Here is a 22,696-nt window from a genome sequence, read left to right on the forward strand (position 1 = left end):
CAATAGCCAGGCAAAATGAAACACAAGACAATGAAAGAATGGTGACCACCCCTTGTCCACTGACAGAGAAAGCAGATGCCTTACATGCCAACAACAGCTGATCGTGTACGATGCTGGAGAACAAAAGGAGCCCTTCTGGGGAATATTTCATTTCCATGGGTAAACCTGAATTCCAGTGTCACAGTATGGTTTATTAGATCAACCCTCAAAGCTTTTGAAATGCTCCAGTTTTGAGTTGGTCAAATATGCCCTTAAATTCAGGTTGGTGTGACGCAGTCGAAATAAATTAAAAAATTGTCCAGTAGCATCTTAGAGACCAACTCAGATTGTTCTGGGTATAAGCTTTTGTGTGCATGCACACTTCTTCAGATATGGAGAGGTACCTGGTATCTGAAAAAGTGTCCATGCACATGAAAGCTTATACTCAGAACAATCTTAGTTGGTCTCTAAGGTGCTACTGGACAATTTTTTAATGCCCTTAAATGTTCACAGACCTTTACTAGAAATCAGAATTATTATCTGACTTTTGCATCATCTTTCATCCCGACTTTCTTGACAGGCACATGGAGTGTACTCCCTGCTATGCAAATCTTTGTGGGCTGCATCAGGAACTCAGTTCAGAGGAGAAAACAAGGTCTTATAGCCCAGCATTCTGACAGTGCTCAACAGGCAGCCAGATGACTTTGGGGTAGGTCATCAGAGGCCATGAAGGCAGCAACTCTTCATCTTGACTGTCCTCAAGACACATGGTATTTGGCTCCTTCTCTCTGAGAGACACATCCCCCAGTGGGCATTGTGTTGGTTGTTAAACATTTATAGAAGTATTAGTACCTGGATTTGATTGTTTTCATGCTACTTCCCCATATACCGCCGCAATCATGTCTTTTAGATTGGATTAGATTGTTATACTGGAAGTCTGCAAGCAAGGACTGTGTTGTTTTTAATCTTGGTAAAGAGCCTTCAGAAATTTTCACGGCAATCATCATCAGGTATTTAGACTAAACTGCTTCTGAAGTTCCACTTAGGTATAACAGCTAATAAACATTGACAGATCTATCATCCAGGTGTATCCACAGGTTCCGGACTTATTACTAGAGTCTATTTTCAGCAACAGTGCTGTGCTTCAGTTATTAAACTGAATGCTAATGATAATACTGCAGACACCGTCTTTAAGAAGGCAAGAGGGATGCAAACAGCTGAGTCACTGAATATCTCCAACCAGAGCTCTGCTCAACATTCAGGGTTCCTTGTGGTGCTTGCTTTCAATCTGAGGTGAGAATTATATGACACTCAACAGTTTGGCTCACATTGTAATCTGAGCCGCAGAAGAACTCCATCCTACTCACCACCAACTAATTTACTAATTTATTCACTCAACCCTTGACCCTTTCTTCACATGAGATGAGCCTGCAGACCCATCTAGTCTGGCATTCTGTTCCCAAAGTGGCCATGTACAATATACCTGTGGGAAAGTGGCAAGCTGGACCCAAGCACAAGAGCACTTTCCTTTCCAGAGGATTCCAGCAATTGCTATTCAGAAGCGTTACTGCCTCTGACCATGGAGCCAGAGCACAGCCACTGTGGCTACGAGACATTGAAAGCCTTGTCCTCCATGAATTTGTCCAGTCCTCTTCTAAAGCCATCACTGCCTCATGGGAGCAAGTTCCATAGTTTAACAATGAAGACGTACTTACTTTTATCCATGCAGATTCACCCAGAGCTCCACTTCACTACTAACCTTATGGAACTGCAGTGTCTGTGGTTGTGGAGAGCAAGCAAGTAAGCCTTTCCCTCCATCCCTGGCAGATAGGTCACCGCTGAACTAACTCAGGTGGCAGGGAGAGAGGGAGGGACGCTGCCTCTGTTTCCATCTCAGCATCAACCATCCAGGAAAGGGAAAGGGAGAGAGTTCTTCTGGTGCTGCTACTGCTACTAGTGTTACAGACAAACAGCCAGGTAAGATGGTTTCAGAGGTGGGTGGTCAATGATAGCGATTAATAGGAGAATTTGAAGAAAGGATTCAGACCCTGTCATGCCATTTTTTCCACGGAGTGAAGCTTGAAAAGGGATTGTAACTAGACTGAGGGGGGGGACGGACGGACACCTAGTTATTTTCTGATGTTTGGAGTAGAGATGAGGAAGCTATGGCCTTCCAGATGTTTCTGGACTCCAACTCCTATCAGTCCCAGTAAGCATGGCCCACAATCAGGGATGATGGGAGTTGTATTCCAGAAACACCTGGAAGGCCAAAGATTCCTCATCCCTGCTTTAGGGGAAATAGTTTGGTTTATTTATTTAAATATACTGAAAGCAACTCCCCAAAATGCTAATGAATACATCATTACAATAAGAGCCAAATACTAAATCATTTCAAGTACAGCAATCCAACCAATCACTCTGTTTGATTATCAGAACATCATAACATTTTAAAGCCATCATGAAACGAACTATTGATCATGAAAGCATATCATTGATCATATATTACATGGGATGGATTTCAGCACAGCAGTAAAACAATTGTTCCATCAGCACAAGCATTTCTACTTGCCAGGTAGAATGATCTCCCCTTCCCCTCCACCTCTACCATGTGCTGTTCTGGGGGTTCTGCTGAGGAGATTTGGGCAGGATGCAGGAGGTGTGTGAGGGGCGAAGAGGGGCAAGTCCCATAGTACTAGCAGGACTCATTGCACTGGCTTTTGCTAGTGCAACAACTTAGCTGATTCTGGCCCTTAGCAATTAATAAATCTATACTATCAAGTGCATAAAGTATTTATAGAGGCCCTTAAAGTGTACACTTTCCATAGCAGCTTGATCATACAAAGTGCTTTAAAAAATCACCTCTTTATCAGTCCTGCATGTAGCCAGATACAATTCTAAATAAAGGCCAGGACAGGTGGGCTGATTACTGCTTCCCATCATGCCAAGGCTGTGGAGCTATTTGGTGGCTCAGTTGGTTTTATATATTTATTATGAACATGCATGTCCTGTCTTTCTCCCTTTGTGGGACTGAAAGGGCCATATATGAGACTCCCAGGAGGTCTTCTATCCAGGCACTGAGAAGACCCAGCACCTATTTAGTTCCACCAAGGTGGCTGCCTCATGGGCTTTCAGGCCATACCTTTACGAATGGAAAAGAGCAATATCTTCTAGAAACATAGAAAATGTGTTCACATCACCCCAACGAGACCTAAGTTTCTCTGGAGACTGGAAATATTCTCTCCCCATAATGACTATATTCACCAAGATAAAAAACAAACAAACTTTGGGTTAATAAAAAAGCACACTTGAATATCATGAACAATGACAACAGTTCTGTGCCCAGGCACAGTTCACTAGAGGGAGCACTAACACTATTTCCTTCTCGACGGCATCATCTTTTTACAGAAATGGTTGAATTGTAGGTTGATGTGTTTTCCATTTCTAAAATCTAAATGACAATAATAAATGGGCTGAGAAATCACCATAATATAATTGGGGGAAGCTGTCTCTTCAAAAGAAAATGGAAGTATTTTGATAAGTGTGGTTCTATTAAATAGATCCTGATTTGTATGCTGAGGAACCAACCTTTGTGAAGCTGACTGGTTGATGTTTCCCTTCATAGTTAATCAGGGACTGGATCAAAGTATGCTAAATGTTCCTTCCTGAAAGGGAAATCTCTCTCCCCAGCCTTTGGAAGGAGACACCCTACAGGTGAGGGGAAGGGCAGGTAATCAGTTTAGAGGTAGTTTGCACCTTGAACTGGAAGGCAGAAAAAGAGAATGAGCAAGCTGTGATTAGGCCAGAGATTAAACATCTCAAGAATGCGGGAGCTCTCTTAAGGAAGCCAATGTGAGAAGGAACAGAAGCTCTTCTACCTGCCACTAGGATTCTGCATGAGTAGTAGATGGCATTAGAAGGGCTGTGCTGCTCACTTGACCACCCTCTGACTGAGCTGCTGCTGCTGCAAACTGGGGCGTTGAAGGGAAAGGGGCGAGGTGGCTGCAAGGTTGGCACAGTGCAAAGACACCAGCAAAGCCAATCCAGTGTTCCAGCTGGCACATTTGCACCATGCTGAACTCACTGTACTATTCCATCAAGCTGTCCACTACTGCCTGATTGATTTCAGTAGGACCAGTTTGCATATTTGCAAATAAAACAAATACTGCAAGTCTCCAGTGTTATCTCATCTAAAGGATACTAAACCTTTTAATATTACTACTGGATTTTTCACCACTTGAGGAAATGAAGAATGTGTGCTACTGGCCTTGGATAAATCCTAGTGACACTCCATAATGTATTTTTATTAGGTGAAGAGCACTCAGCAAAACACCATCTTCCTCCAATGCATAGAAGCAAGAAGTTTAAGCTATCTCCTGATGTACGATGACCATGACTCCTGTTCTTTCAAGGATAGTCCTTATTTGCAGGGTTGTCAGAGAAGAACCCTCTCCTGAAGAAGTCATCTGAAGTACTATCCTAGAACTATAGAAACATAAAGTTTGAAGGGACCCTGAGGGTCATCTAGTCCAACCCCTTGCAATGATGGAATCACAGTTAAAGAATCCCTGATATATGGCAATCCAAATACTGTTTATCCCCTCCAAATACTTTTTTAAAAATTTCCAATGAAGGAGAGTCTACCACCTTCCTAGATAGTTGGTTCCACAGTCAGAAATTTCTTCCAAATGTTTAGTCAGCATCTTCTTTCTTGTAATTTGAATCCATTAGTCCATCTTTCATGTGACAGTCCTTCAGATATTTGAAGATGGCTATCATATCACCTCTTTTCCACACTAAACATACCCAGCTTCCTTCCTGTCCAAGTCCAGTGAGCAGGGGCGTCTAATTTGCACATCAGCCTAGACAGCAGACTAAAGTCAGCTGGGCTGAAGGCAAAGAAGTCAGCTGCTCAGAGTCCTCCCCACTTTGTTGAGATGTTTTCTATTAAAGTTACAGGCACTATTTCTGAATGTGCTATAAATATGAATTAGCATATTAAAATTTAATGCTGACTGGCATCCTCCTCCTCACTGGTGGTGCCCCAACTGTGGAATTCTCTCCCATCTAAAATATGGATGGTTCCATCCCTTGTCACCTTTAGACATTGTCACCTTTAGGCATTGGTGTCTGTTGTGATTGTGTTTTAACTTCCTGGTTGTAATACGAGCAGAAGCTGGTTGCTGCATGGGACTCTGCTGCTTACCAGATGGGAAGGAAGGAGACTGTGGGGAGGTTGGTGCAGTGCAAATGCACCATGGGGAGCACCAGATTGACTCCACAAATGTGTGTGTGTTTTATGCTCCCCGCTCTGATATTGCTTTGCAATGAAGGGCAAGTAACAAATTTGTCAGATCATCAGTTAAAATTAAGCAGTTTACACAATGAGTCTCTTAAAAGCTGGTGACATATTTCCATCCCCAAGAGTCAACTTTTGTCCATATTTTCTTGTCCTGGAGTACCTAAGGCTGCTCCTTTTCTGCGCACCTAATGAGTCCCTTGCAGGCTGCTGCTTTTGTGTTCTAGCGATTCAGTCGAAGTCACTTGTGGCATGAAATGCCACTCATCATTCATAGTGGGTGATATATTCCTCTCTGTATCTTTCTTCCTATATATACTAACAGCTCTTTTGTGTATATATTTTTTCTCTGGCACTTGCAAGTGTACCAGTTTTTTTCAAAACAGACCACTCAATCATGAAGAACGATCTGTATGGCACAGGAGGCACCACATTTCTTTCTCTTTCAGTTCTTCAGAAGGGCTGGGTACCAATTTCCCCCCATCAGCTCCACCAGGGAATATGCATTGTATAATGATATACAAATCAAGTGAATCTAGCCCCTTCTTTTCAGACAGCTGCTTGAAGATAAAGTTAACCAACCCTCCATGTAGAGATGGCCTTTGACTGGAAAGATGAGGCCTAAGGCAAAAGGCTGGGAGGAGAGCTGAGGGCAACAGCAAGGTGAAAGGGTTGATGAAGAATCTAGAATGCCTAGGGATGGATGTGCATGATAATCTGAAAAGGAGCTTATTGAGGTCCAACCAGGGCTCAGTTAGAAGCATTGAGAAGAAGTAACGAGTAAGGAAACAGAACCAAGGTAACTGGATAGCGTAATTATTGGAACTGGGGGAGGGAAACCAGTCTGGTGTAGTGGCTAGAACATCTGAATAGTTTCCTCAGACATTCCTGCATTGTCAGTGATCTTCAGATTACAGGCTTTCCTACCATTCACTGGTGCCCTTTAGTTGCTGGGTTTTGTAAAAAAGGATAGTGGGATCCTAATACGACTAAAATTAAGGGAAAGCAGAGGTTGGCCTTGCAGGTTTCATTAAGGGTCTTCCTCACTTTACTCCCCACCCCCTGTAAATGCAAGTCTTGGTGGTTGAGTGTTATGGTCACTGAACTTGCTCTGTGAACACATTGCAGGAGAATTTGTGCAATATTTTTCTAATTTTCTTTTTTTACAAGACTTTTACAAAGATGCCCAGGGAAATATGAAATATTACTTTTACTGCCAGAGTGAAATATTCAATAGGAGCAACTACAGCATGAAACAAAGTGTTCTTCTGAATACTTTTGGGATATATATATATATTTAAAAAAGGAAAGAACCTGAGGTTGGAATTTTTATATACTTTTAGCGGTTAAAAGCAAGTCAATATAGTTTGCTAAAGGAACAGGAGCAAACAGTCATGAATAAAGAGCATGACAGCAAGTAAGAAATCTTCTGTGACTTCTGAATTCACCTTTATAAATATTGTACATTGTGCCACATTCTCTGTAATCAAAATGGAACAAGTGTTTCCTTCCTCACCTCTCAAATATGTACAAAACTGAATAGACATGATCTGTCTGAATAGAATAGCTCTGAGCTCTTTTGAGATGTTCATCTTCTGGGGTCAACCAGTATAGAAGAGTGGGAAGGCAAGGGTGCCAGCTTTGTCTCTCATCATCTTTCCATCACCCTCCATGAATTAAAGGGTGACTATCTGCAGCAGGGGGCCTTGGAAATTAGGGTTCTACATAGTGATGGGCGGAGCCAACCAGGGGCCCACCAGTGAGTAGAGCCTTGCTGGTGGACTGCGTATTGGCCGCGGCCACAGCGGTCAACCAGGAATGCATAAAATCCATCTGCACCTGACTCCCTCACTTTCACGCTCTTGTAATTGTGCATCATTAGCCTTTTATTGCATTCAAAGTCAAGGCTTTTGTTATAAAATTTAACCCTATTTTGCTTCCTAGGTTCCTTGTTTAACCATGGTTTTGCTTCCTTTATTGCCCAACCTTGCTATGGTGGCCAGTGGTGGCCAGGAAGGAATTTGCCTGCAGACAAACTGGTCTGTCTGGAGGTTTTGGTTTACACATAGCGAAACATCACAACTTTTGGTGGTTCAGGTGTAGCACCCTGCTTGTGGTTAACGCTTAGCTGGAATGAAATATTCAACGCAGCAATAGAGAAATTAAAATAATAATTTATTTGTCAGACAAATAAATATGAGGCACAGTGGTATATGGTTACCAAGCTCTGGCCTGGCCTCTTGCCATTCTGGCCAGCACTTATATTTCCTTAATCCAGCCCCCTTGCTCCTCCTGTGGCTGCCTCTGTCCAATCAGCCTGGTTAAAATTCCTATTGGCTGTTTGCTAGAACCAATCACAAAAGATACACCCATTTCCTTCTGTCCTTTTATGGGAATCAAAAAGCTATATATTCTTCTATCTATAAATGACAAATAAGTAGTAATATATCTTACATGTGTCTCAACAAGGAATCTTAATTACCAGCTCACCTCTTGCCCTCCTTGCCCTATTGCCTTCCAAAACAGATGGTTAATCTTGAATTTTTATCTTAAACATATGTCAAGGATTTTGAGTTCACATCAACATTGAGAGATCTCCTTCATTTGAAGGTTTCCAAACAAAAGGCCTGACAACCATATATCAGGAGTGCTCGATGGCGTCTCCTGTCTGACAGGAGGTTGGGCTGGTGGCTGACTTAATTTCAGGATAGTTACAACTCTTACAACTATATGAAATAAGAATCTAGCATTTCTTAAATCCTTTGCATAATTATATTTAAACTAATATATTTAATACATAAATAACCTTTTAAAAGGAAAAGAAATCTTAAAAGGATCTTAGTTTAAGAAAGAAACAGCTTTAGAAAAGACTTCCCAAAAATATTCTCTTCTCCAGCCAAGCCAGTTGTCTTTTTCACTGCTCTTGACCTTTTAACCTTAGGAAGAAGATATGGCTCATTTTACTATTTATCAACCCTTAATTTGTAGGGTCAGTGTAACCTTGGCTCTCAGCCTGTAATTCCCTTTTTACGACTTTGAGAATTGTTTTCTGCTATAAATCAGGGGGCCCCCTTGTCTAGGAGAAAAAACATTGCCAAGGTTCTTAGGCAGCTGCTCTTCTGCCTGGCATGAAACATTTGAAAATCTTTAAGCTCATTTTAAAATACAAGCCCTGATTAAACATATAAGCTTTAATAAAAATGCAGGCTTATGATTAGATGCCTCACAGGCACTGAGTGGAATCCTAGTCATTAAGCTTTTGAGTGAAGTGGTGCCTCATCCTGTCATGAACCAGCAGTGTAGTCAGGGTACTCCTTAGAGGAATCTCAGTGGAAGTCTCTGTCCAGAAGCCAAATGGGGGCCATAAAACATCCAGTGACAGTCTTTGGAGGGCCACCTTGGTAGATTGGCATCACGGGGAAACCCTAATCCTTGGCATCACCCTAAGTTTCAGCCCTCCAGCAGGAAGCTAGAACAGATATACACCAAATGCCTGAGCCAAAATTCTATCTACATCTGTAATCAATAAAGTTGTCGCCATTTTTAATCCAGCTCGGTGTCTGCCTGAGTTTCTTTATCAAACCTTAGCTATACCTGCTGCGCAGGGAAGGGTGACACTGCAAATAGCGATGTAACCCAGAGGATGAACACCAGAATAGGGCTAGCATCTTTCTGGTTTTTTTTTATAAAGCCCCTGTTTTGTATATTATATATATTCTCTCTGTTATGCTGTGCTTGATCTAAACATTGTTTGTTGGTTAAATATCATTATCTGCTATTTTTGTTTGTTGATTTTTAGGGTTGGTTTACAGGATCTTGAAAGTTAGGGCTTGTAGCACTGCATAACAACATGCTTTACATGCAGAAAGTCTCAGGACCAGAGGCAGCTGGTGGAGAGGAGTTGTGCTGCACACCTAACCCCTAGTCCCAGTTACAGATAGGTAGCCGTGTTGGTCTGCCATAGTCAAAACAAAATAAAAAAATTCCTTCCAGTAGCACCTTAAAGACCAACTAAGTTAGTTCTTGGTATGAGCTTTCGTGTGCATCCACCACCCTTCTGAGTAATACCCCTCCCCACCTTCTCACTATATAGAAGGGTCTGGTGACTTCTGTTTCAGTGTATCTGAAGAAGTGTGCATGCACACGAAAGCTCATACCAAGAACTAACTTAGTTGGTCTTTAAGGTACTACTGGAAGGAATTTTTTTATTTTGTTCTAACCCCTAGTCAACCATGTTGCTGTGCTTACTGGAAAGGAAAGGACAAGATGGCTAGGAGGTCAGTGCAGTGGAAGCCCAGAGGCGCAAGCCGCTGATAGGTTCTACTGCCGTGTGTTCACTGTGCTGACCTCTCCCTCCTAATAAGCACAGTGGTGCAGCTGACAGGTGGCTGTGTGCATGGTAATGTCCCTCTCTGCTCTGGCATCTTAAATCAAAACAATTGATATAGCAGGACTTGGAGGGGGGGGGGTGACCCTGGTGAGAATGATAAGAATTATCTGTGAAATATCCTTAGTCCACAGAACTACATCTCCCAAGCTTCCCTGGGGAGAGAAAATTAATACTATACTTCTTTCAGTCTTTAGTGTATATGTGGCCTAACTGAAAGAAGGTTCGATTCAGTGCATCCCTTATTCCTTCCTCCCAGTGACAAGCAAGTAATGGAAGGGCTTTGATTCGACAAAGAGGCACATAACAAAGGAGGAGATGCTATTAATCACTGGAGATTATATAAATCCTAGAATTCTTACATGTGAATGGCTTAGCAGAAAAACATACACAGGTTTTTCATTAGCATTTGCTTTATTTATCACATTCCTGAAATAAAGCCTAACAGATGTGACTGTGTTTGCAGATCAGGCAGCACATATTAATGGGGAAAGAGACTTGATATTTAATTGAAACATGTGGGACAACAGCAATGACACCTGGCACCTGGGGATTCCTGCCACAGTTTGGACTATGTGCTGCCACTGATTCCTTTGACTTCGCTGATGATGATGATTTATCAGATATTTTTTTCCCAATATAAAGAGCAAACAAACCCACACGCATCAGTGTGCAGCTGAGCAATGGATTGAGTCCCCTTGAATTCAGAACTGTTTTTCCTCATAAAGCTTGCTTTCCAGACACTTGAATCCCTCAGTGCCAAGCTTTGGGTGAATTCAGACAGGAAGGGAAAACACACACACCCCAAACAACACGTGTGAGGCCTTTTCCAGCACTAATAGGGGGTAAGTGGATCCTGTGACTCCACAGCTGAAGGAGGTCTTCAAGATTATAAGAGCACTCAGGTAAGTTCTGAGTGGTGCCATTTGTCCACAGAGCATTGTGAAAAGATGTTATATGAAGCTGCCATACACTGAATTGAGCCATCTTGGAATGCAGAGAAGCTGCATTATATTAGATCAGGCTGTTTGTCCAACAGTCTGTTCTGACCAGCAATGTCTCTCCATCATCTTGGGGAAGCCCTACCACCTACAACCTATCATTTTAAGTGGAGATGCTAAGGACTGAAAATGGGACATTCTGCATGCAAATTATGGGCTCTGCCACTTAGCTAGGGTCCATCTGCATCCAACCCATCACCATATATTCTGGCAATGGTTGGTCACTGTGGGATACAGGATACTGGCCTTGGGAGGGACTTTGGCTAATACTGCAGAGCTTCTCTTATGTTCTTGGTACCCCTGCCCCCCTCCCCCCTTTGCAATCAGGGCTCGCTGTGGTGCAAAGAATTGGGCCACTGTCCAATATGGATGGCTTTGGGGTTGTTGCTCGTCTAATAATCAGAAGCCATATTTGGAAAACCGATGCTTTACTCCTTGCATTGACATATGTTGGGAAGCAAAAACAGGCAGGACTCTTGAGTGTTGTTCAACACTAGGTGCATGAAACCTGAAGACATAGTAGCTCCCCCCCAGGGGATTAATATTGACACATTTCAGAGTAGTAGACCCAGGAGTTTCTGTGCTAGCCCCCTTGCAAGTTTTTGTTTTTCAAAATGTTTTCAAAAGTAAAAAGTAATAGCCATGATGGAATTCTAAGAGCCTAGGTAGACAGGTATTTTTTAAAATAGTAGACTCAAGCTTATTGCATCATCATGCTGCTAATGCTAACTTCTTTAGCATTTGTGTGTTGCCTGTGTGCACAATATACTGGATTGTGTATAAAATGTACTAGTCTTTGGGGGACAGAACTATCAACATTTAGAAGGGGGGAAAAACTGTTGAAAGCTACTTAGAGCCTATAGGATAAAGGGATATAAAGTACATCTATCTATCAATGAAGCTATCAGATAATTAATATTGCGGAGATTCTCATTAGTATTCTGCCATTCGAAGTACTGTAATATAAAAATTAATATAAATCAATATAAAGAAACAAATACAGTCTTCTGAAGCTGAAGGTTGAACAGTCCTTAGTGGGACTACTCTAAATTAGTTGCAGCAGATAGACAGGTACAGCTTTCAAAATCTGCGTCCTTCTGAAAATCCTGCAATGCTTGGTTCCATATCCCAGGCAAATGAAAACTCCCCCACTTCCCCTTTTTAAAAGTGACTTCAAGTATATTTATTGCTTGGAGGTGACCATTAATTTTGCATTGTGGAGCACGTTACATTTCTCCTGTGTGCACTATTGCTCTCAGATCATTTCCAGTTCCTTTGCACTCGTTCCATTTGGTTTTGCTGTGGTCTGCATTCTGAAGATTAATAAAAAAATATATTCTGCTACCTCTTCAGTCTGAGCCTTGCTTCTGAATTGATGACCTTGATGTATTAGTCAAAGCTCAAATATAAATACTTTTCTTTCTTTTTTTTTGCAGAATGGGACCTACATGGCATCCCTGGATGTTCTTGTGATATATAATTTCTCCCTCCAACAAGGTGAAATTCATGCATATGAAAGAGGAATACAACAGTTCTCACCGTCTGGTATGGAGAACCATTTGGAGAGAGAAGACCCAAGGCAAATGTCAATCCTGATGGTAATTTCTGCTTAAGTTCTACAAGCAGAAAAACAATACAAGTGCCAAGATTGCCATTTATGTGACTTCTGAGCCTGGAATATGGAATGACTATGTACATGGAAATGAGTGGTTGAGTTCTACTGTCTTGCATAGAGCAACTCAGCTCTGACTTGCTGAAAATTAAAATTTCCATGACAGATGGTACATTGTTCCTCTATTTTCCAAAATTGGATTCAGCTCTATGCTAGAAATTCCTTCCATAGAGGGTGCCCATTGAACACTAAATATTACTCTGTTTCATTTTCTGTTTGTTTCTTTTTTTACACTACACATACTGGGATCTTAAAAAGTACTCCGTTGTGCAGGAATGGCATTTGTTTTCTCATCACATAATGGGAAGCAATTGTTATGTTCTTAGGACTTAAAATGAAACCGGAGAATCGGCTTCAGAAACACAATAACCTGGAAACTTTGGTCCTGCAGACCTTTCGTTTTACATCTTCTCCATCATGGGACATTCATGCCAGGGAAGGTTGCAGTCTCTTTGCCAAATGGGGGTTTATTTTGTTAGGGGCCACTCCGGCCACTGCAATTAGGTGAGTCAGGATGGATTCTAGCATGGTGAGATTTCCTTCCATGTCCTGACCTATGTCCTGCCAGGGGGTGGGGGACATGAGCAAGAAGCCGTAACCTGCATTGTATTGCAAGGATGGAAAGCAGGTGAGGATGCAGTTGAAGGTGATGAGGAGAGAGCTGTGCGACCCAGAGGCAAACCTTCCCCTTCCCCTTCCCTCTGTCTTTTCTCTCATGTATCCTGAAATGAAGAGAACAAAAAGGGGGACAAATCTCTTCTGCCCGGGGGCAGCACTGCAATAAATGCACTTCAGGACATGCTCTTTAAAATATATTAGGTGTGTGCACCTAAAACTGCACTGCAGAAATGAAGCAGCCTTCCATTAATGGCTCCTTTGGCCACGTCACAGCAGCTCCTTTGCCTCAGACCTTGAAGCAGGTGGGAACACCGGCCCTGAGAGGAAGCGTTTGCAGCTCAAGCTCTTTCTGATAAGAGGGTAAGAAGAGATTTATAAATGTATTATACATACACATAACAAAGTACTCCATGAGCTGTTACTTTTATCTTTTGTTGGACAAGTGATCCTGACAGACAGGTCTATTATTCTTATCTGAAAATGCTTCTTCCATTCTCACTCTCCCAACACCTCACAGTGCAGCCACAGATTTTAATGGATTTGGAACTGGTAGCTGACTCAGGTCAGCTAGAAGGCCAGGATGTCAGTGAAAAACAAGTGCAAATGGTGGGGAGAGAAGGGGGGAAGATAGAGAGCTGGAGAGAGAGAGAGAGAGAGAGCACAAAAAAAGACACTGGGCTCAGATATATAGGCAAAAGGATCCCCCATCACGAGCGAGCAGAGGATGCCGACAAGCTCCTTCTAACTATGTTGCATTCGGTGACAATGAAGCCTACAAATTACATTTGCTGTTTCACATAAAGTCGATTCTAGTCTTGAGCAAAAGATGATGCCCAACTCACCCATGCTTGAAATCAGCATTTATGTTAAATCATTGACTTGAGACTGTACTTCCTTCCACTGTTTGCGCTCTACTCTTGTATAAGCAATGACGATATTAATTAGTGCCCTTGGCATAGCAGACCGATCTGTAAATGGGCACGGGGGGGGGGGGAGAGGGGAAACAGGACTATGTGCTGCCACCTCATAAAATGATAGGGGTCACTAGTGATGCAGGAAGACTCCCTGAGGAAGGTATTTACAGTACAGCTCTTGACTGGACATGTTGGCCTTGCCGTGCCATCATTGCTAAAATAGTCTTCAGCAAAGCAACTAAACCAAATCTCTCCCCGTCACCTTACACAGTCAAAGTTATCACCCCAGAGAGCTATGGAGTGGAATGGAAGGAAACTTTGGCCAAGGAGCTTTGGCCCGTGGTTTATTTTATTTATTTTTATTTATTGAATTAGTTAGACGCTTTCTATTGCCCAAGGCAACCCAACGCAACTTACAAGCAAACAGACAAAACTTTAAACAGGGCTGAGTGCTTATCCACACACCTGTTTGCCCAGCCGTTTTCTCCTGGGGAAACCTGATCTTTAGTGCTGAATTGGAACAAGCAGCAATCAGGTTTTCTGCAGGTTGCCATTTGTTCCAATTTAGCACTAAAGTATAGGTTTCCTTGCTTCTATAGGTAGCTATAAAATCATTTCTTTCCTCTTTTGATAATGTTTAGAGGAAGCTGCTATATAGCTGTAACATAGCAAAGCTTTCGATTAGTTTGGAATTGTGGGAGGTCTATGCAGTAAATCAAAGCAGAGTTGAACAATGATTAACATTATTGCTAGCTTTGCATGCCATACTTACCATTTGTAATAGTAATTTTATCTGTTGCTTCAATATTTTCAATATTTTCCTTCTAATTAATTAAGATTAATTAACCCCAGCTTACCATACTGTAGTCTTGGCATAGATTAGCTACTCCAACTTGTGGTTTAAGATTGCATATTCATATTCTATTTTGTTTTTCCATGTGATCCTTGTAATTTATTTTCCTAGCACATAATGTTTCTTATATCTTCCCGTTTCCTAAGATTCACTTCTCCATAATGTGGCTTTGGATTTACTTTTGATATCCTTTGTGCTTTAACTTTCAAAACGCATTTACTGGTTTTCTGCTAAATAAATTCATAAAAACTGATTTCAGTCTCTGGTCATTTCTGACTAACACTTTCTCACCCGTTAGGGCGAATTAAGGATTGCACTTTCACATTGCTGACCTTGGTTTCATTTTGCTGCATTTTGCATATTAATTAATTATGGGCTTTTAAAGCTATCCACTCATGAGCAGTGAGTTTGAAGATATAAATAGAGGCTTGCAGGAAAAGCTCTATTAAACTCTTGGGTAGATAAACACAAGGTATTTACTAAGAATACGGAAGTCACTGCCTCGTCTATTGTGGCTAAGTTCCCCTCTTTGGAAGGCAGATTCTCATGTACATTTGCTAATGTTAGGACAGGTTTGTTTTCTTCTTGGTCCCTGATGAGGCTCCTTGGAGTGCAGCCGTGCTGTGAATATTTCAGATAGGCTCACTGCTCCCATTATGTCAAATAGCCGCACATTACTCTTCTTTATCTTCTGGCAGGCAAGAGCATCCATCTGCATTCGAGAGCACTTTTTTTCCAAAGGCATTGCTGAATAGCGTCAGATGCTCTGTTCTAGCCAGCTAGCTACCTTCTTGGCTACTTGATATTATCGCTGTCAGCCAGTGTAATCACTCAAAATCACACCGAGTTGGGTAATGGATGTGCTTTTGTGAACCCTGGCGCCAAACATTTGTGTACGTAACCTTGACCAAGTTTTTCTTAAAAGAGTACCAGGAAAATGCTGGGTACGTGTGACTCATTCCATTGGCAATGAAAGGTTATGATTTCTAACTGCTTTTCAACAGATGACAAGGTTTCTTCCATCTAAGGAGTGATAATGAGTTACTGGGACTCACTGAGCACCTTCAGGAAGAAGGGCAGGATGTAAATCAAATGATTATCAATGCTAACAATAATTTCTAGAATATAAATGTATGTAATATTGCATAGTAAGCATATATAGAATTTTGGAGTGGGATTGTTTTATTACCTATAACCCTTCCTGGGATCTTATGGTGAAGGGTGGATAAGTAATAATAAAAAATTAGCTCCCTACCTTTCATTATTCTATGTTATTCATTATTATTCATTGTTATGATTTAGCAAAAGTTTAGCAGTGTGGTTCTATGGAGGGAAATACCATAACCACTTATTGTGATGATAAAATAATAATAATAATAATAATAATAATAATAATAATAATAATTCCACCCATCTGACTGTGATGCCCCAGCCATTCTAGACAGCTTCCAACAAAGTATTAAAACACAAAAACCTCTAACATTTAAATAACCTCCCTGTACAGGGCTGCCTTCAGATGTCTTCATTTAATCAGATAGCGACATTTCAGTGTTGAGTGGGGAGGTTGGAAGGTGGATTCTAAGCCCATCTGGCTTAACGTCCTTTGAATTCTCCCTCCTCCACCGTCTGGAATCCTGCACTATGAGGGTTCTAGACTGAATGAAAGTTTTTAAATTCATTCAGCTGAATCCACTTGCAAGCCTCCTTCAGACCTTCCCATGCAACACATGAATCTGTAAGTGGGGTTGTTGTTGTTGATGATGATGATAAGGATTAATACGGAGAGACCTAAAGTAAGCACTGGACTTTGCTGGGACCCATTCACAAACATAAACATGGACCAACACATTGTGCTACCAAAAGCAGCCTCACTGTGTAACCTGAAAGTTGTACCGGACCATCTCTCAAAGAAGATCATGAAAAATAAATGTGTTACATTAGGGAAAATAGGTTTGCAAGAATGCATTTATTACTCAAAACTACATACAAAAATGTGTATATTGGTATAAATCTGCACTAAACGCTGATAAAGTTTCATGAATTTTTTTTAATGTTACAAACTTATGTGGAAATATGGACAGCTGAATGGAAAAACTGAGTGAAACTCAAATTGACTGATTCATCCATCCATTGATAGTCAATGGTGTTAGATTATGGGATTTGTAGTCCAACTACATTGGGAGGGTCACAGGGGCTCTATCATTACCCTCCAGTCAAAGGCAGTATGCTGTTGAGTAACAATAGCTGGGGAGCTCTAGAGTCCCCTTAATGTCAGTTGCACTGGACTAGAATGCCAATAGCCCTATATAAACATTCTGAACAGAAGAACAGACACATGGAGAGGAGGCTGGGATAGTGCCCATTGACCACACATAACCTCTATTCATTGATCAGATTGGTGTGCATAGAGTCCACACATGCATAGTGCACAGCAGGGAGGCGGGTGGCGCTGTGGTCTAAACCACTGTGCCTCTTGGGCTTGCCGCTCAGAAGGTTGGCGGTTCAAATCCCCACGACGGAGTGAGCTTCCGTTGCTCTGTCCCAGCTCCTGCCAACCTAGCAGTTTGAAAGCATGCCAGGGCAAGTAGATAAATAGGTACCACTGCTGTGGGAAGGTAAACGGTGTTTCCATGTGCTCTGATTTCTGTCATGGTGTTCCATTGCACCAGAAGTGGTTTAGTCATGCTGGCCACATGACCCAGAAAGCTGTCTGCGGACAAACGCCTGAAAGCGAGATGAGCACCGCAATCCCATAGTCGACTTTGGACTGAACCATCCAGGGGTCCTTTACCTTTTACCCTTTTAGTGCACAGATCTCATCATTGCATGGAGGTCAGGGGCAAGCAAAAAGCCCTCATTCATTGATTCACACCATATGTCCTGGCTACAGCCCAGACCATGACAATAGAGGCTCTTACATGAGAGTAAGGAATATATCTTGAGAGTAAGGCAGTGAAGAGATGCAGACTCAGCAACAGATAGAGTCACAGCAGCCGCTACATTCAGGCTAGATGACAGGAAAGAAAAGGCTCTCCAGCTAGAAGCAGCAGTCCAAGTATTTACTGTAAGCTGCCCAGACAACGTTATGTTATTCGTCAGCATGCAAATATAATAAATGAAGCAAAAGCAAGTAAATAAGTAAACTGGCACAAATAAATGTTGTGAGCTTAGGGCATGTCCACACACACACCATATGCCACTATGTGTCTAGTTATTTTAATTTTTTGTCATGGATTAAAAGAGAAGCAATGCAAAGGTTGTGTACTGAGTCTAATAAGAGATGAAAAGCTATTCTTCTATCTTCTAGCTGTGACACCCACTAAATGCTGAATAATAAGCACACCAAATACCTGTCAGTTTACTGAACACCTGTTTTACATTCAAGCATGTGAAATCCAAGTATATTTGAATGCAATAATTGGTGCCAAGTGCTTTCTTTATGATGTTGTTGCTTTTCAGCAAGCGCCTTGTTTTACCTGTCAGTAGCTTAGAATCACTCACTTTAAAGTATTGTTGGTTTACAAGAGGCAGTTTGGCAGCCAGGCTTTGAAAACACCAAATTACTAACATTCAGTCTGATCCACAAACCAACATGCGAGCACAATCATCATAATGAAGAAAGGGTTGTGCGCTGGGAAAGTGGTTTGAGGATCATGGTTGTTGACTTCATTGTAATGTCTTCTAAGAAAGAAAGAAAGAAAGAAAGAAAGAAAGGTGATTCCAGAAACAGGAGCATTTGTTGTGCACCTGCAGTCTGAAGATGACTTAGTATTGGGAAAGAAGATCTGCATCACATGAGATATAAGCCAGGCAAAAATAAAATAAGAAGCGTATCTTTGAGTGCGCTAGATACATGAACATGATCAACAGCTCCTTTTCACATCTGTTGCAAATCATTACAGGTTAATGTTGCAAATTAATGATCCAAGATTTAGAACCTCAAAGCCAAAGTGAGAGCATTTGGGTCAAAATTAAGGGAGAGAAGAATAACAGTGACCACATTGTGGGAGTTTACTATAGACCCCCAAGCCAAACGGAGGACATAGATGATGCCTTCCTGGAACAGATGGCCAAGCATGCAAAAGGAAGGGAGATAGTAGTAATGGGGGACTTCAATTACCCGGATATTTGCTGGATGTCAAACTCAGCCAAGAGCATAAGGTCAAATAGATTCCTCACTGGCCTTGCAGACAACTTCATTGTCCAGAAAGTGGGAGAAGCAACAAGAGGAACAGCCATTTTAGATCTGGTCCTAACCAACGTTGATGACCTGGTTAGTTAGGCGCGAGTGATCATGCTCTTCTGAAGTTTACTATACAGCGGAAAGGAGCAGCCAAGCATACTAGGACTCAATTTCTTGACTTTAAGAAAGCCGACTTCATAAAACTTAGGGAAGTGCTGGGTGAGATCCCATGGGCAGTAATACTAAAAGGAAAGGGAGTTCATGATGGCTGGGAGTTTGTTAAGAGGGAGATAGTAAAAGCACAACTTCAGGCAATACCAATGAGACGGAAACATGGAAGGTGCCTAAAGAAGCCAGGGTGGCTATCTAAAGAACTTTTAACTGAGTTAAGATTAAAAAAGGATGTGTACAAAAAATGGAAAAGGGGGGAAACCACCAAAGAGGAATTCAAAGAAAGAGCCAGCACGTGTAGACACAAAGTCAGAAAAGCTAAAGCACAGAATGAACTCAGGCTTGCTAGAGAGGTTAAAAGCAACAAAAAAGGCTTTTATGGGTATGTTTGTAGCAAAAGGAAGAACAAAGAAACAGTGGGGTCACTCAGAGGAGAAGATGGTGAAATGCAAACAGGGGACACAGAAAGGGCTGAACTCCTCAATGCCTTCTTGCCTCAGTCTTCTCCGATAAAGAAAACAATGCCCGACCTGAAGAATTTGGAGCAAATGATTCAGCAGAGGAAACACAGCCCAGAATAACTAAGGAGATAGTATAAGAATACTTGGCTAGTTTAGATGTATTCAAGTCTCGAAAAGGGCTTTACAACTGATTCAAGAGTTTGGTCGGGTGGCGGGATTTAAACTAAATAAAGAAAAAACTAAGGTACTGGAAAAAAATTTAACAGCTTCAGAGTCAGAAAGGTTTCAGAAAGAGACAGAGTTAAACGTGGTTAAAAAAGTAAAATATCTAGGGGTGAACATAACAGCAAAGAATCTGAATCTATTTAAGGACAATTATGAAAAGTGCTGGTCAGAAATTAAGAGAGATTTAGAAAGTTGGTCAAGACTGAAACTTTCCTTGTTGGGCCGAATTGCTGCTATAAAAATGAACGTATTGCCAAGGATGTTGTTTCTTTTTCAGACGTTACAGATTGTGGATAAAATGGAGTGTTTCGGGAGGTGGCAAAGAGATATGTCTAAATTTGTCTGGCAGGGCAAAAAGCCCAGAATTAAGTTTAAAATATTAACTGATGCTAAAGAAAGAGGGGGGTTTGACCTGCCAGACTTAAGGTTGTATTATGAATCAGCAGCTTTCTGCTGGTTGAAAGATTGGCTGCTTCTTGAAAACACTGATGTTTTAGACTTGGAAGGATTTAACAATGCTTTTGGATGGCATGCGTATTTGTGGTATGACAAGGTTAAGATTCACAAGAATTTCAAGAACCATATTGTAAGGAAAGCAGTGTTTAACGTCTGGATAAAATATAAAGACTTATTAGAAAACAAGACCCCAAGGTGGTTATCGCCTATGGAAGCTAAGGCTGTGAAAAGACCCAATATGGAGGTCAAATGGCCGAAATACTGGGAAATATTAGAAAGAGATGGAGATAATTGGAGATTGCAGAGTATGGAGAAACTTAAAGATAAAGTGCGAGATTGGTTACATTACGCTCAGATTAAAGAGGCTTTTAAATTGGATAAAAAGTTAGGATTCCAAGTGGAAAAATCGAAATTGGAAACAGAACTGTTAGAACCTAAGACTAAATTACTTTCAAGAATGTATAACTTGCTGCTGAGGTGGAACACACAGGATGAAACGGTTAAATCAGCTATGATAAAGTGGGCACAGGACATTGGGTATAATATTATGTTTGCTGACTGGGAAAAGTTATGGACTACCGGTATGAAGTTTACGGCATGTAATGCCTTGAAAGAAAATATTATGAAAATGATATATAGGTGGTACATGACCCCAGTCAAGCTAGCTAAAATATACCACCTGCCAGATAACAAGTGTTGGAAATGCAAGAAAACTGAAGGAACATTCTTTCACCTCTGGTGGACTTGCCCTAGGGTTAAGGCCTTCTGGGAAATGATATATAATGAGCTGAAAAAGGTATTTAAGTATACCTTTCCTAAGATACCAGAGGCCTTCCTTTTGGGCATTGTTGGCCAGAGGGTGTTAAAGAAGGACCAAACATTATTTATGTATGCAACAACAGCAGCAAGGATACTTGTCGTCAAACCCTGGAAAACCCAAAATTTGCCCATGTTGGAAGAATGGCAGATGCAACTGATGGACTACATGGAGTTAGCAGAAATGACTGGCAGAATCCGAGACCTGGGAGAAGAAGCAGTGGAGGAGGATTGGAAGAAATTTAAGGACTATCTTCAAAAACATTGTAAATTATATGAGTGTTAAGAAGGATGAGAGATTTGAAAACAACAGGGCACCATAAAGTTAGCGGAAAAGATTACGAGAATGAGTGAATTTCATGAGAAAGATAAATTTTGAATGAATATCATGTTAAAATTAGGTATTCAGGATTTTGATAAAAATATTCAAAGTTAGGGATAAAATATTGGAATTGTGTACAATAAGAATGAAAATAAGGTGATAAGTTGCTGGCTAAAGTTTTATTAACTTGGAATGCAGGAGCGAGAGACGTGAGGAAGTCCAAAAGGGAAAAATGAAGAAAAGATGGTTATTACAAGATGTAAAATCCTATGTTTGTTTTATTCTTTCAATGTTTTCTGTTTATTCTGTCTTTTTTTCTTTATTGTATTATTAAAACTCTTAATAAAAATTTTTATTAAAAAAAATAAAAAAATATATGTATTCAAGTCTCCAGGGCCAGATGAACTGCATCCAAGAGTATTAAAAGAACTGGCAGATGTGATCTCAGAACCACTGGCAGTCATCTTTGAGAATTCCTGGAGAACAGGCGAAGTCCCGGCAGACTGAAGGAGGGCAAATGTTGTCCCTATTTTCAAAAAGGGGAAAAGAGAGGACCCAAATAATTACCACCCAGTCAGTCTGACATCAATACCAGGGAAGATTCTGGAGCAGATCATTAAGCAAACAGTCTGTGAGCATCTAGAAAGGAATGCTGTAATCACCAATAGTCAGCATGGATTTCTGAAAAATAAGTCATAGAATCATAGAATCATAGAGTTGGAAGAGACCACAAGGGCCATCGAGTCCAACCCCCTGCCAAGCAGGAAACACCATCAGAGCGGCAGCTAAAAAAGCCAATGCAATTCTGGGCTGCATCAATAGGACTATAGCATCTAGATCAAGGGAAGTAATAGTGCCACTGTATTCTGCTCTGGTCAGACCTCACCTGGAGTACTGTGTCCAGTTCTGGGCACCACAGTTCAAGAAGGACACTGACAAACTGGAATGTGTCCAGAGGAGGGCAACCAAAATGGTCAAAGGCCTGGAAACGATGCCTTATGAGGAACGGCTAAGGGAGCTGGGCATGTTTTTTTTTTTTTTTTATAAATATTTATTGAGATTTTTTTTAAAATACAAAATGCAAAAATGATAAACAATGTAACATGTATCATAACACATTTTTCAAAACTTCTTTGGACTCCCTCACGTCTCCCACTCCCACTTACATCATTGTGAACTTTTTCCAGCAATTTATCATCTTGTTTACATTCTTAAATTTCGTTCAATTAGCTGGGCATGTTTAGCCTGGAGAAGAGGAGGTTAAGGGGTGATATGATAGCCATGTTCAAATATATAAAAGGATGTCACATAGAGGAGGGAGAAAGGTTGTTTTCTGCTGCTC

The 22,696-nt window shown here is 41.2% G+C and overlaps 1 long non-coding RNA gene across 1 annotated transcript; it reads left to right on the top strand.

Annotated features, from left to right (window-relative positions):
* The first annotated feature begins 562 nt into the window (after positions 1 to 562).
* Positions 563 to 12,543, top strand: LOC307214591. The gene is made up of 2 exons (XR_013838237.1): positions 563 to 688; positions 12,100 to 12,543. It is a non-coding gene; the product is annotated as an uncharacterized lncRNA (long non-coding RNA).
* The last annotated feature ends 10,153 nt before the right edge of the window (positions 12,544 to 22,696 follow it).

The sequence above is a fragment of the Podarcis cretensis genome, assembly GCF_951804945.1.
Source record: "Podarcis cretensis genome assembly, chromosome: 4".
Lineage (NCBI taxonomy): Eukaryota > Metazoa > Chordata > Lepidosauria > Squamata > Lacertidae > Podarcis > Podarcis cretensis.